The sequence below is a fragment of the Simochromis diagramma genome, unplaced genomic scaffold (genome assembly GCF_900408965.1).
Source record: "Simochromis diagramma unplaced genomic scaffold, fSimDia1.1 OVJJ01000293.1, whole genome shotgun sequence".
In the NCBI taxonomy this organism is placed as follows: domain Eukaryota; kingdom Metazoa; phylum Chordata; class Actinopteri; order Cichliformes; family Cichlidae; genus Simochromis; species Simochromis diagramma.
The window spans coordinates 18,858,724-18,875,084 of NW_024386801.1; the positions used below are offsets into that span (position 1 = coordinate 18,858,724).

Consider the following 16,361-nt stretch of genomic DNA (forward strand, 5'->3'; position numbering starts at 1 on the left):
TTTTTCTGACAGAATTTCACCACTTCTTTGTTTCCTCATGTCTCTTGTGATCAGAAAACACAACCCAGCAGCATTTGCTGTATTTTACTTTATTTTCAATAAACATTTGATTTTAAGGAAGATGGGGTCTTTTCTTGCATTAGACCTTGACTGTTTTTAGTTTTTACAGATATTTTGAGCCTCTAAGGCAGCGGTCCCCAACCTTTTTTGCACCGCGGACCGGTTTATGCCCGACAATATTTTCGTGGACCGGCCTTTAAGGTGTTGCGGATAAATACAACAAAATAAAAGTAGTACCGGTACCGAAAAAAAGAAGATTTATTCATAACACACGTGAAAAGACCCAGGAAAACCGAGTAAACGATAAAAACGATAACAAAATAACGCTGAAAACCGATAAAAACCCTGAAAACTATACATTTCACACCTGAGCCTCAACTCTCGCGGCCCGGTACCAAACGACTCACGAACCGGTACCGGTCCGAGGCCCGGGGATTGGGGACAGCTGTTCTAAGGCTTAATGTGAAAGGGATCACATCTGAAGACGCTCTAGTGTCGTCTTTCTTTGTGTTTTGCATTGTTCTTGTCCAGGAATTTAAATTTCCTCTCCAGCCTGAGGTCACATGTCTTGGTGTCTGTGATCTGCTCTCTATATAAAGCATTGAATAGACTGTAGTCATTACCTTTTGGCCAGGCAGAGCTGTTCTTGTTCAGTTTGGCTGGATGTCAAACACAACTCGGTGGTTCTGTGTTCATGACAGAGCTCACTGCACTCCTGGGGGCCTTGTCAGGGCTTTAGTATCTTTATCATTTTCATGATCAGTAAGAAAATAGATTCTTGGAAGCAATATTATTCGTTGCATTTTTCATATTTTGTGTTTAAACTCTTCATAATTTTCTGATGTTATAGCTTATCAGCTGCTCATCTGGCAGTAGGTCGGTCCATGTTTGTGATTGGTTATGTCCCGCCAATGTAACACGCTAGTAGCTAGACCGGATGATCCTGGATTGATGTATCGAGTTTATGAAGACCTTTATGTGAGTGCTTAGCCACGTTAACCCTAAGATCAGCAGTCAGGCTAAGTGGTGAAGAAATGATTCTGGGTATGCTGAACTTGCTTCATAGTTCAGCTCACAGCATTAGGCAAGAAGGTTTGATAAACCTGTTTGTAGCAGAATGCATATTATGAGTTTGCTGTCCAAAGATAGTTGGAAGCTAGTGGGAGTTTCTCTTCCAAGAAGCAGGGTTTACAAGTGAAAATGTTCTTTAAAAGGCCAAACTTTTCCTTGGGCACTGCTTGTTCTCTTCAACTGCGGGCCCAGCCACAAACATCATAGAAACCTCTGTGGCGGAGAGATGTAAATAAAGCTGAGATCAAGTTCAAAATAACAGCCGAAGCACGTTCACATAGATAAGGAAAGCCAAACATGCAGTGTACAACTCAGAGGGGAAGCAGTTCAACAACAAAGTATAAATATACAATACTAGCAGCGGCGTGGGAAAGGTCAGTGTGGGAACTGGGGCTTATTTTTTGTCAATGAGTTTTAGAAATCCTGGCTCTGACTCCGGGACAACAGACTTTTGGGTTCCCACCCAGACCTATATACGAGCAGCAGTGTCACATTAATTTCTTCATTGTTCTCCAGTTTCCCCTCCGGTTTCTCTTCCCCTGCTTTGCAGCCTGCAGAGTCTGTCAGAGTTTTCTTCGGAACGTGGCCCAGCCTGTGGTGACATGCTGGTTCCCACGATCTCCTGCCCTTCCTCCAGAGTCACTACTTGCTCACTGCTCCGGACAGGAAAACAGGGCAACAAGGCCACTGAGAGTGCGTGCTAATTTAAGCAACTCTGCTGGCTCTCCATTGTCTTACATGAGAATTACGTGAAAGACTGTGAGCTGGTGCCTTCTCTGTAACTAAGAGTACATATAAGTTATGAGCGTGTACTAAGCTCGTGCGACACAAATGTCCCTACAAGGATGGAAATATGGAAAAATAGTGGGAATATTTCCAGAGGAGGTTAACTCAAGGTCTCATTTTTCCATAATCTCTGCTCATATTTACAATGTAGTGACCAGCAGTGCTAATCCAATGGTGGGCTACATAGGCTGCAATTGAAATATCTCAACAGATTTTCATGCTGCACATCTTTCTCGTAGTTTCAAGGTCTGTAGGACTAAACCAGCTCAGTGTGGACGACACTAACTCAAAAGCCCAGAAGACCAAGAGCTTGGTGGGTTTTTGAGCCGAGTGGGTGAGGGAGCATTACAAAACATGATGTGTAGAGCTTGTGTGTGTGTGTGTGTGTGTGTGTGTGTGTGTGTGTGTGTGTGTGTGTGTGTGTGTGTGTGTGTGTGTGTGTGTACATGGATGGCAATTTGATATGTTTCTCAGTGACTGAAGCTGGAGTTGCTTTATCAGAAGCTGGATATGAATATTTGATTCAAAATACAGAGCTATACTTGTAGTTTTCATGTAAAATTGGTCTACCAATCTGTAGACAAATATTTCATATAATGGCACCAGTTCAGAAGTAAACCACTACATCAAGAAGACCACCAGCCTGACCCCCTGCTGATACCCCGACATAATCCCCAGATTTCCTACACACTGCCACCATGATACATCCATCCATTTGCCTGACTGCTGGTGACTGGATGCTATTGCAGCTGTCACAGACTGAGACAGGGGTTGCATGTTCTACAGGTCATAAATCTGTTGCAGAGCTACAGCAAATACATCAGAGTTGATATAACACAATTATTCAAAGATGCTTCTCCAACAGGGATCCCAGTAAATGAAATCTAGTTGGGGCAGTACAGGGTTAATGTCTTCCACTGGACCCTTACATGGGCGTAATGATTCAACTTATGCTACACTAATGTTAAAACGTAAGAACAGAACAGAGACAAAATAACATAACATTTATCCTCTAAAATTGTTACATAGTTAAGTTAGTAAAATACATTGTATGTACATTCTATAACATGACATCATCAAACGAATTCAGCATAGGCTTTGTAGCAGTTGGCTTCAGCAAACCTAAAACCTCAGTCAGAGATAATGGGCAACATGACAGCGGGGTTTTTCCATCTCAACACGGATCTGCTTGTTGAGCGTCTCTCATTTGCTTAAAAGAGTGAACGTAAGTGTTTGTATACTAATGTAATATTTATTGGCCCACAAAACAGAAGTGAGGACTAAAAGTCCTCATTTCACTAAAAGTCTTCTCAGCCCTTTCAGGTTATGCTCTGTGGTGTACATACCTGTCTGTAGCACTGATGGCATTCATGTTAGGGTTGGGTTAGTGAGTTAGGTATTAGGATTAGAGGTTTAGAGTTAGCATCCTGTATGAGACTACCAAACATGGCATATAAACACAACAGCTTGGCCTCACAAGCAGAAGAATTTTATGTTAACAAATATATACTCTATCCCAATGTCCATATCCTCTTTCATTTTAATTCCAAGAAAGGGTAGTACGAATTTAACCTCCTAAGACCCAAACTCTTTCATGGCATGCATTTTTAATTTCTCTTTGCTATTTGGGCTGATTGGGACCTGATGAATGTAAGAACAAAGAATTGCCTGATTTTTTTTTTTTTTTTTTACCTCATTTTTGTTTCTGAGAAAAAATGAGATCCACATATGAGGACATTCACTTTAAATTTCAATAGAACAGTGCCAGTATAATGTCCTCATAAGTGGATATCAGGCCCTTGTAGACCAAAATTTAGTATTTTGGTCTAGACAACCCAAAAAGTGATGTCCACATATGTGGATGCCAAGTCCTAGTAGGTTAAAGCTTAAATCTTCAATAGCTTCTGAGATATTCATATTCAAACACTGAATTCATTTGGTCTGAAACTAGTTGGACAGATCATTTTCCAATATCTCTTGATGTGTTCCATATATGAAGCAAAAAAAAAATTCACAGTAATCATGTGTGCAAATAATAAAATTTATGGGCAAATCAGAGATGGTTGAACAGAAAATTGGCTGATTTGAGATCCACTGGTTATCACCTTCCCCTTAAGTATAAATGCCATAGATTTATGAAGAAAAGGTTAAAAAATTATGATGGTAAAAGCTAACACTGGTTTGCAGTATTTCAGTTTATCTGTATCTGCACAGATATTCACATCAGCATCAGCTGCGACTAACTTCTGCTTATAGAAGGAACAGGATAAAAACATGTTTTCACTTCCATTTTCTCCTGCCTGTTTGGCTGGAGCATGCCCAAAAGAAGAAGATATAAAATTTTGTTGGCAATCTGGATCACTGTATTTCTTTTATGAAGTGGGGTGGACCAGTTAAAAAAACAAACGAACAAACACAACTTCATAATAATCTACCTTTCTTTTAATGTAAAAAAGTCAGTAAACATTGTTTTTCAGTGAACCATCCATTTATAAAACAGAGATTTCAGCAGTAAGTCTTTTTACATTATTGCGTTATCTATTGGAGTAGCTCTACAAAAGCAAAAAGTCTTTACAGTGAGAGTTTTGGGAATTCAACAACTAAGGTGTTTTACTTTTTAAGGTGAAAACAGTTTTATGCCAGTCATGCGTCCTGCGAAATTAAGATTTGTTAGTGCCCTATGGGTCAGCAATTGGTGACAGCAGTGAGGAAGAAACCTTGCAGCAGGACCAGACTCTGAGAGAGGCAAGTAAAACTCAAGAGAGGTTATACAGCTCTAGTAAAGTCAAGCTTTTATCACTGTATTTTTTTTTAATTATTATTATTCTTTTAAAGCTCCTGGGGCCTTAAAACACATTTTTATATAATCTTCATCAGCTTCATCTCAACCTCATGATTAAAAAGTAAGCACAATCACAAAGGATGAAGTCTCCAACTTTTCTTAAATAGTGTTCTTAATGCTCTATATCCTCAGTCCAGCATGCTCAGCTAATTAAAGTTGCACCCCCACCTCCTGGCCTGAATTCTGACGACACGATAAAATGATAAAGCTGTGACGGGAGGGACGTCATCAAGTGTTCTTCCAGAAACAATAAAAGTTCTGCCGCATTCCTGCTCGTCTAATGGAGTTGGGTAATAGTAGTAGCACCGGGTTCATGGTGACAAGCTAACTGATGGAGTTATGTAAGCCTGTGAAATATTAATCAAACTGTAGTTCCGCAGGCAGTAGCTCTAGTGCCAGATTTTCACATCTGGTTTGAAATAAGAGAAAAACTGAAAGTAAGTGCTTGGATCTTAATGTAATATTTATAGGCTCACAAAACAGAAATAAGGACTAAAACTTGGTATCTTTGCACTAAAAGTCTTCTCAGCCCTTCCAGGTCATGCTCTGTGGTGTGGATACATGGGTGAGTGGAAATGGGGCAGCAGGACTTGCGTAATAAATCTCATAGCTGAGGGGCGAGATGGGCTTCTTTTAGAAAGAGCCGCTTGCTTGGCACTTCAGGCAACGGAATACACAGTCGATATGGAGCCCGCTGAGAGATTACCCACTTACACAGTTCCTGCAGACTGCGTCATCTGTCCCGAGAGGCCCGTGATCCTGTAGTCCAGATACTGCCTACATCATTTGAGGAACAAACAAATTAAAGGAAAAAATGAAGGTTGGTGATGTTCTGCTGGCCATTTTGATATTTAAAATTCATTTTGCGGTCTTATTTAATGTATTTAAAAAAGCATGTCAAACTAAAACTCATTTTAACTTGTTGGCCACATACCACAATTCATCTTCGGTATGCCAGACCACTAAAACTTTTGCCTCATAATCTATAATAATAACTACCTTCGAATAGTTTCTGTCTTTTACATTTTAAAATGTTCAAATTTAAAATGCCATGCATTTATAAAAATTGATGATTGATTGATGACCTGATATCTCCTTAGGAAGTGCAATTTCAACAATACGAAACGTATTGTTGAAATGCAAAATTGCATAAAATGAAATTATCCTGTAATTACAAAAAAGTCTTTGTAATGTTTATGTCATTTACCTCCCTTTGGTGTGCCAGTTCTGGCACCCAGGCCTTATGTTTGACAACGCTGTATTAAATACTTTGATGGTCTCAATGTTTGACTTATTACATAAGTCAAGAAATAAGATTTTCCCAGATTTTTTTGTGAGGGTTTGAATTTGCAACCGTAATGAGTTGAATTGCAACAGAATCAAAAGTGCTCACCCTTTGCGTAGTAGTACTCTTTCCTCACTGCGTCTACCTCAGCTAGCAACACTACTTAATGGAGTCTACTAATCATAAATGTCAACATATTTCTGGCTCCCATTGAAAATGTGTAGAAATAAAGTATTTTTTGTGGATTAAAACCTAATTGCACAATAAAATTATATTTTATAAATATAGCATGCTATATATCCAAAGACATTTATAAAGGAATTTTTTATATATATATACATATAATTCACTTATAAATAGAATATATATTCATTTCAGTTCCATGTTCTTTTCCTATTAGCTTCTGGATTAACTCTTTGCAAGTGAATGAACTATTGGACTTGCTATTGGATTAGCTTCTACATTATTTAGCCATGTGGTCCAATGTAAGGAGATCCGTAATTGGTTAAGAGAGAAGAGAACTAGGGATACTGTATATTTTTCATATAAACGTGGTATATGTCCCCAGTGCTCTGACTATGTACCTGTGGACTCATGTATGTAGCCCATGTTAGCTTGTGAAAATATTACATCCCAGCAGTGCTAACTAGCTAACTAGCTACCGTGTCTTGCATGCTAATGGAAAACCTAAAGCAGGTCAAGCTGTTCGAACCAGCACCAAGTCCTGTTACCTGTTAGATTAATTCCCACCTCTTGCAGTCCCACTGTCAAAGTATTCATAGGCAACATGCTGATGCTGATTTCCTCTGTTTGAAGACACCTACTGTTTAGTTCTGCTGGAAACAATTAGCAAAATTTGTTTGACAAAACAATGCAATTAGTTTGATTCTGTCAGTAAGTTAGAGTCACTTTGAGTAACAAAGGAACCTGTCCAATCTGCTTATAACTCTTACTATTAACGTTCAACCTGACTTATATTTTTTCCTTATTTGAAGACAAATAAATTAAAAAATATTATTTTAAATATCCTTTAAACAATTAGCAGAAATTGTTCCGCAAAATAATGACATCAATTCTATCCTGTCAGTATGTTAGAGAAACAAAGACTAACAAAAGAACCTGTCCCATCTCCTTGTAACCGATTAGCGCTGTGGCGCACTAGCTGTCATTAATTGATGAGGTGAGATTACACGTGTCTGGAGATCAGATCAGCTGCAGGTCACACTGACAGCCCTAGCTGGAAACAGTGACACGCTCGTGGAGGTCTGCATTACATGGAGACAATCAGCTTATAAAGGCTCTGAGTATGAATGCAAAGAGTGAGGCTCTCAGCAACACAAAGCACATAATGATCAGTTCTGTCACATAAAGGTAACGTCCTGAGCAAACCTGAGCAGTGGGATCAGTTCCTTTTGGCATTAATTTGATGACAGATTTGTCATAATTTGAAACTAGTAATCCATCCATTGTTTTCATCTTATTCAAAGTAGGGTTAAGGTGTGGGTGGACTGGTAAGAGTATTCTAGATTGGCCTCTGACTAACACTCTATCCCCTCCAGCTGGATCCGGAGGTCCTCCAATGAAGATGGAGAGATATAATCTCTCCATATAATGGGTTGGTTTTCCAGCATGACAATGGCCCCAAACATACCACAAATTCAATAAAGGAGTGACTAAAGAAGAAGCACATTAAGGTTGGGTTGGCCTAGCCCGTCTCCAGACCTCTGTCCTATAGAAAAACTGTGAAGGGAGACGAGGCTTATAGTTGCCAAGTGGAAGCCAAGAAGCCTAAAGGATTCAGAGAGTTTCTGTAAAGAGGAGTCATTAAAAATCCCTCCTGAGATGTGTGCAAACCGGGTGAGCAACTACAAGAAACATCTCACTGCTGTGCTGGCCAAAAAGGATTTCTCTACCAAGTACTGAATCACGTTTTGATATTCTGTCTCTCTCCATTAAAATTAAGCTGTCATAAGATGGATTGGTAAATTGAGAGCTCCACCATTTGGCTCACCCTTGCTTGATCAAAACAGTATGGCACAACACGCACATTACTGCTAACATCACAAAAATCAACCATCAGATCCTCCTGAGATACTCTTCTTCGCTCACTTGGGGCATCCAATCCACTGGTTTCCTGAGTGGTGCCTTCTCTTTGGAAGTAATACATAACAACACCATTCATTTATGAGAAGTCATGTGTGTTTGTCATAAAATCTCAATTTTCAGGTTGTTTCCTATAGAAAAAGCAATTTGTTCATATTGATATTAGTTTAAATAATGCAGTGTTTAAAATGCAATAATTTCCCTTCATTTTGCCTTTATTCTCATGGTATGGTCATGTTTAACCTAAAAAAAATCTAAACAATATCCTGAGCATGAAGGAACCTTAATGACAGAAGTGTACTGCTTCACGTCAGCCAACATATAGCCTTGATTCAATGGCAATACAAGCCTTTAAGTGGATCTGTGTTAGCTAGATTTTTATGTAATCTGCAACCATCATGTTTGGATTCGAGGGTTTTCACTTACTTTATATAAGCCGTCCCACCCTTGGTCAAACACCATCAAAAATTTGTATATTTCATAACATGTTCTGGATGGCAGCTTCCAGCCCATGTGACTTTCTGAGAGAACATTCTGGAAACATCTTCTCAAAAACAAAAGCGGACAAATACAGCTTCCTGCGGACGCCTACACGCTCCGCTCCATTGTTGACGGGGACCTCGCCCACAACAATCACTGTCATCACGATTTCCACGGAAGATTTGGCAAAGATCAGAGTTCTTATCCAAACTCCAAGAAATGCTGTCCCAAGATCCCAAAAAACACAGACGACGCATTGAGACAAAAGAAAGAAAAAATAGAAAATGAGGAAAGTTACATATTTGAACCTGAACTTCATAGAGTCGTTGTGTTTGTTGTGATACCCTACACAAGTAAATCTTCCGCCCATAAAGATGGGACGCTGCCAATGAGGAACAATGGAAACTTTAATTAGATCAAGACTTTATTCAGGGATTATCCGTGCACGCTTGCATTCCTGTGTGTCCAAGAACACAATCGCGTTAAGACATTAGCTGTATTCTTGTCTGTTCGGTAGGTTGTGATAACAAGTTTAAAGGCACTAACCCTGACAGGTACATAAATTCACTGTTCTGATTTTTTTTGCCTCCAAACAACGTACATATGGAAGTATAATCAGGATATTTTCTATAATCTGATCTGACTTGGTCATTGATCCTTGTGCAGGCTGCAATGGGAGATTGTGAAATTACAAAGAATTTCAGTACAGTATCTCATGAGCAACTGACAGTAACATTTATAAACAGGTGGATTGTAGACATTCATTTCTGAACTCTCATTTTGAAGCCTTGAGATTGGTGTTTTCACTGTCATCATCTTGGTTTAAAAGAAAAACCCACAAAAAACCAACAAACAAAAAAAATCCTCTAATCAAACCAACGATAACGATCCATTTTGAAACATAGTATGACCAATATTTACAAACTAGACTAAAATTTTTATTCCATATGACATAACATGAGTGACATGAGCCCATAACCTCAGTAAAAAAGTGTTTACAGACGTCAGGTCAGAACGGAAACTCGTGTTTTTATTGCCATGAAAAAATATATATAGCTGATCTACTCCATCTGTGAATGTGTAAGTTCAACTGTTAGCATGCAACCTCTTTGTTTCCCACTTAGCCATGCCCACATTGAACTGCTGAGACACCTACAAAGGAACATGAGAAATTATTGTACAAAATCATGTTTCTGATGCAGGCTAAGAAGCTGACTTTGATGGTTTCAGCTGTGTTTTGTTTGGAAGATGGAAGTTGGATTACGGTTTGGAAATTGATTTAAAGTTATTTCAAGTAACTTTGAACATTTTGGCTGATTACTAAAAAAAGCGTTTACGTACATCTTCTATATACAGTGCTTAATCCCTATGTTGTTGCTTGTAGTGTCTTTTAAAGGGTTATATTAGTTTGTCTTTTGTTTAGTGTATTTCTTCATTTTTTGCAAATTTAGCCAAAATGCACAATGCTAATAGTCAAGTAAATGTTATGTGAATCATAAACACCCTGAGCTAGTCAAACCACTTGTGATTGGTCCTGTTTTCATTCTGAAACTTCAACATCTGACAGCAGGAGGAGTCTCCTGTAGCTGCAGTACTCACTCCCCACTGAGCTGCTGCTGAATATTTCATCCTCAAAGCAGAGATAGAGTGTCCCGAGCTCTTCACGAGATCTACCCCTTTATCTTTAGTGTGAGGAGTGAAACACCAGGTCAGCAGTGTCGGTCTCAAACAGCATCAGGACGACAGCTTGAAACATGAGACGTGCTTTGTTTTTCAGTCAGACTCTCATATGAAACTCTGTGATACTGCACCGGAGTTCATGAAGGTCAGTGGAGGGACATTTTGTCCTGCAAACTAAGAGGTTTAAAGGTCATCTGAGATTGAGCCCAGGCTCAGATTCCTTTTCGCTGCTGTGCGAATGTTTTAGATCGTCAAATAAAAGACAGAAACATGAAAATAGTTTTTTGCATTTTAATATAGTACTTTTTTTGGTTAGGTCATATAAGTCTCTCCTGTATTTCTTATAAGCTTCAGTAAGCTTCAATCTACCCCGAGCATGTCCTGTTTTCTTTCTATATTATGCAATGTAATATTTTTAAACACACGTTAAACAGTCCTAAAGTACCAGTCTGTCTGTCCACTGAATGAGGTTTCTTCATCCCCCAGGAACTGCCTGCATCTTGCCATATGAGGCCAGGCATTGTCGTCCACCAGGAGGAACCCAGGACCCAGTCTGACAATGACTGCAAGGTTTCATCCTGATAATGGCAGTCAGGGTACCATTGCCTAGCCTGTAGAGATCTGTTAATCCCTCCATGGATATACATCCCCAGACCATCACTGACTCACCACCAAGCCTCTGGTTGTTCTTATCTTGTTCCTCCTTTTACAAAGAAGAAGATATCGGTCCTACTGATGGGTTAAGGACCTTCTAAGGTCCTTCTCCTCGAGTGCTGCCTATCTCCTGGAATCTTGAACAATCTTGAAATTTTAGTGGGAGACACAACAAACCTTGTGGCAATGGCACCCCGTCTGCTAATAAACTGGCATGATTATCACTTCAGGACTTAAGAGGTTAGCTGAACTGATGCTACACTCTGATTAAAACCTGTCCCTTTAATTTTTTGAGTAGTGTATCAAATTGAAATTGCATTTAAGACTAACACAATCACGTTCTAGTGTCTTCAACCTGGCTCACTAGAAATGCATGCCACAGTTCACAAGGGTGAAAAGAGTGAGTATAAAATAGGAGTCAGAATGAAGGCGGTTAAGCTAGTCAATGAATGCTAACTGTAACATTAGCATCAATTTATTAAGTTATCCTTTAAAATACAAAACTTACTGAAAAAAACTGTATATGTTCTCAAAACTCTTTATAATCTAATCAGGAATTTGAACATTTGACCAACTGATAAAATGAACTTAATCTGTCATTCTCACTATATTTAGTCAAATCTAGTATGTTTGAGGTAATTTCCAGCTGCTAACATAGAGACTATACTCCGCCACCAGGGGGCGACTAGCATGTCATCGTTCATGCAGTCTGTGGTGAAACAGGAACAGTTCAGTCTAGCATGCTAATGTCATCTTATATGTTAACTCTGTTCCCTCTGTCTTCACCTTCCTGTTAGTTATCTGTTTTTACCTAAAAGACTGAACTTTTATTTAGTTAAACTGAAGCTGCAAAAACACGACGTGCAAGTGAGGTTGAACCACTAATCAGTGTGACTCTAAACTTTATTGTTCTGCCACATTCCCCATAAAGTCACACTGGTTCTTAGCTTGTCATGTGGAAACAGCTGCAGCCCACCAGTGTTTGAGTCAGGAAACAACATAAATAGGTCAGTAGGGGAAACGTGTCCCAGCGCATTTCTTTGCATTACAAATAACGAGGCCAAGAATTTGAGCTCTGCCTGGGTGTTTGTTTGCCATCTCAGCGTGAAAGAAATGAAAACGTCCGACTTCTGCCTGATACAAAAAATAGGCCATCAGTCTATGGGTCTCATTACAGTATGGATTTATTTATAAGCCTGATCGATATTGTAAAGCATATTTGATATATATTATCTATGTTTTTATTACTCAAATGTTTATTTCTTAGGATGTAAGCGTGAATGCCACAGATGTGTGTGGTTTCTTTGCTTTTGCTTAAGATACTTTCATTAATGTTTTAAAAATGTACAGCAAGACCCAAATGCAGGACACAGGAGGCAGACGTGAACCAAATAACAGCAGGTTTGGTCACCTGCTGGCTCACTGAACTAAACCGGCACCTTATTTGGCTTTATTTTTAAAGTGCCTGATCCCAACAGTCACCTCAAGACCCCTTAAATTGTAAGGCAAAGAAACTACAATAATCACAGAAAAAAACCCACCAAGAATCAGATCACCCTCTTTAAGCAAGCACTTGTCAACTGTGGGAAGGAAAAACTCCCTTTTAACAGGAACAAACCTACAGCAGAGTCAGGGAGTCAGGGGGTCACTGACTGTTCCCCAGGCCGGTGTGACTTTGGCCTTATGCACTTAGACTTAGATGACCATAGACTGCCACCACCAAAATGGTGGGCATGGTAATGTCACATAGTTACCTAATCACTGAGGTTGGAATTTTAAAGATAAAGAAACATATAGCCAATAAAAAGAAACAGAGATGATCCCGCGTCAGTCCTTTCCTACTCCTTGATTCAAATTTCTATGAGCAAAGTAAAATTCTGCTCATCTGTCACTTATTCAAGCAGAACCAAAGGAAAAATTCATTCATGAGCCCACATATAAATGCTCCCAATACAAGCACAGACATTACTAATGAAAAATGACCTATAGCGAAATGTAAACACACTCTGATCAGTTAATATTATACGTGGGAAACAACATCAGCATCCATCCATTTACCCTGTTTGTGGCATCATACCCAGAACAGGTTTGACAAGGAGACAATGTTATGCTATTTCAGCCATGTTTAGTGGGTTATAATTTTCTTTTTAAATCTCCATCACTCACAGAAGAGGAGCTAAAGACTAAGAGATAAATTTCACACTTGAGATTTTAACTCCACATTTTAAGCTGCCTTCACTTTAATGCCATTACAACTTATATACAGTGGGGCAAAAAAGTATTTAGTCAGCCACCGATTGTGCAAGTTCCCCCACCTAAAATGATGACAGAGGTCAGTAATTTGCACCAGAGGTACACTTCAACTGTGAGAGACAGAATGTGAAAAAAAAAAAAAAAAAAAAAAATCCATGAATCCACATGGTAGGATTTGTAAAGAATTTATTCGTAAATCAGGGTGGAAAATAAGTATTTGGTCAATAACAAAAATACAACTCAATACTTTGTAACATAACCTTTGTTGGCAATAACAGAGGTCAAACGTTTACTACAGGTCTTTACCAGGTTTGCACACACAGTAGCTGGTATTTTGGCCCATTCCTCCATGCAGATCTTCTCGAGAGCAGTGATGTTTTGGGGCTGTCGCCGAGCAACACGGACTTTCAACTCCCACCACAGATTTTCTATGGGGTTGAGGTCTGGAGACTGGCTAGGCCACTCCAGGACTTTCAAATGCTTCTTACGGAGCCACTCCTTTGTTGCCCGGGCGGTGTGTTTTGGATCATTGTCATGTTGGAAGACCCAGCCTCGTTTCATCTTCAAAGTTCTCACTGATGGAAGGAGGTTTTGGCTCAAAATCTCACGATACATGGCCCCATTCATTCTGTCCTTAACACGGATCAGTCGTCCTGTCCCCTTGGCAGAAAAACAGCCCCATAGCATGATGTTTCCACCCCCATGCTTCACAGTAGGTATGGTGTTCTTGGGATGCAACTCAGTATTCTTCTTCCTCCAAACACGACGAGTTGAGTTTATACCAAAAAGTTCTACTTTGGTTTCATCTGACCACATGACATTCTCCCAATCCTCTGCTGTATCATCCATGTGCTCTCTGGCAAACTTCAGACGGGCCTGGACATGCACTGGCTTCAGCAGCAGAACACGTCTGGCACTGCGGGATTTGATTCCCTGCCGTTGTAGTGTGTTACTGATGGTGACCTTTGTTACTTTGGTCCCAGCTCTCTGCAGGTCATTCACCAGGTCCCCCCGTGTGGTTCTGGGATCTTTGCTCACCGTTCTCATGATCATTTTGACCCCACGGGATGAGATCTTGCATGGAGCCCCAGATCGAGGGAGATTATCAGTGGTCTTGTATGTCTTCCATTTTCTGATGATTGCTCCCACAGTTGATTTTTTCACACCAAGCTGCTTGCCTATTGTAGATTCACTCTTCCCAGTCTGGTGCAGGTCTACAATACTTTTCCTGGTGTCCTTCGAAAGCTCTTTGGTCTTGGCCATGGCGGAGTTTGGAGTCTGACTGTTTGCGGCTGTGGACAGGTGTCTTTTATACAGATGATGAGTTCAAACAGGTGCCATTCATACAGGTAACGAGTGGGGGACAGAAAAGCTTCTTACAGAAGACGTTACAGGTCTGTGAGAGCCAGAGATTTTCCTTGTTTGAGGTGACCAAATACTTATTTTCCACCCTGATTTACGAATAAATTCTTTACAAATCCTACCATGTGAATTCATGGATTTTTTTTTCACATTCTGTCTCTCACAGTTGAAGTGTACCTCTGGTGCAAATTACTGACCTCTGTCATCATTTTAAGTGGGGGAACTTGCACAATCGGTGGCTGACTAAATACTTTTTTGCCCCACTGTAACATTCAGATTTAGTGTTTCTTGGAATTTTTATTGAGAAAAGCAATGAGCCGTGCCGTAAAATGCTCTGGATACTGTCATTTACACCACAGGGACTCCACAACAGGGTTTCGCACATGGTTACATCACGATAGAGCTGTTTCATGGTGGTTGGCGGGGGGCAATGACCCCCCGTGTCCTCTGCTCGTCCAGGCAGGCCGGACCTCCGACAGTATCGCTGTGATGTGCCAGGATCAAGTAGCCTGGCTGCAACTATCTTGTTACTAATCTGATAATCTGTTTGGCACAGGAGCTGTTTTCCATTCCTCCTTACATAACTGGGTCTATGTTGGGATTCGTACTGAGTCTGGGCCAAGATGACCACTGAGAGGGACAGACTATCACTTTTACAGGAAGAGCAGGGCTTTGTCGTCACTTTAAGGGGGTGTAAGTTAAATTTGTCTCTTTCTTCAGAAGGGGTCAGAGGTCAAAGTCATCTATAATGTACAGCTCCAGGGTGATTTGGAGCATCATGATCTGCACCAATGACAAGTAGGATCTCCTTATACCCCACATTACCACATGGCTTTATTGACTCTAGACCTAAAACTGTTGATGATACTGTATTTTCGGTCTGTGTGTCTGTGTGTGCGTCACAGGCATCAAAGCACGACTATGATTGTAAGAATGAGGGTTCAATTGCCAGAGTGTGAACAGTGTTCAGCCAGCTAGACTGTGTGATATTATTTTTTCAAATTGATTCATCTTTGTAACTAATCTTAATCATTGTGGTTTTGCAATACACTGCAGTGCAGGAGATCGGGGAGGAGTATCATCCAAGAAGGCATTAGTTTAATTCTGGCAACGCTGCACTTTGCCTGTGTGTAAAGTCGGTGACTTTCTTTTCTTAAAAGAGCTTGTAAGCAGAAACTTTAGTCAGGGCCTGAATAAGGTAATCCTGAAGAGTATTGATTTAAAAAGAAGAAAAACTAAAAGTTTTGGTCAGTCTCTTTTGGGAAAACAACTCAAGAAATACTAAATGTATATACAGATAATTGAAGGACATTTAAACTACATTTTAAACTATAATATTCCACAATATTATCAGGCAAATGTTTAAAACCTGCACTTAAGTAAATGTAGACGCATCATAACTAGTTAAAAACAGATATGCTCTAGTCTAGTCTATAAATGTACATTAATTTCTTCAGATAGGATGCACACTGGATGAGTGAAACCTGACCCTAATAAATTAACCTGAGTAACTCTAACCCCAGACTTTATTATAAGGCCAAATTTAAATCCGATGGCGTTTCAAAGTGTCACCGCACACCAGCTCGTACTAGCACATGTTTCCAGAGGGACTTTGATGGTGAGATATGTCCTGATGTCTCAAACTCCCCCTCTGCTTACTGGTTAAGCAAACATATTTAACCTCCTAGGACCTGGCGTCCACATATGTGGACATCACATTTTGGGTTATTTAGACCAAAATACTCAATTTTGCTCTACAAGGGCCTGATATCCACTTACGAGGAC

The 16,361-nt window shown here is 39.9% G+C and overlaps 1 long non-coding RNA gene across 1 annotated transcript; it reads left to right on the forward strand.

Moving 5' to 3' along the window:
* Window positions 1–9,503: 9,503 nt before the first annotated feature.
* On the forward strand, window positions 9,504–10,894 carry LOC120730156. Its single transcript, XR_005695064.1, has 2 exons — window positions 9,504–10,452; window positions 10,794–10,894. It is a non-coding gene; the product is annotated as an uncharacterized LOC120730156 (long non-coding RNA).
* The last annotated feature ends 5,467 nt before the right edge of the window (window positions 10,895–16,361 follow it).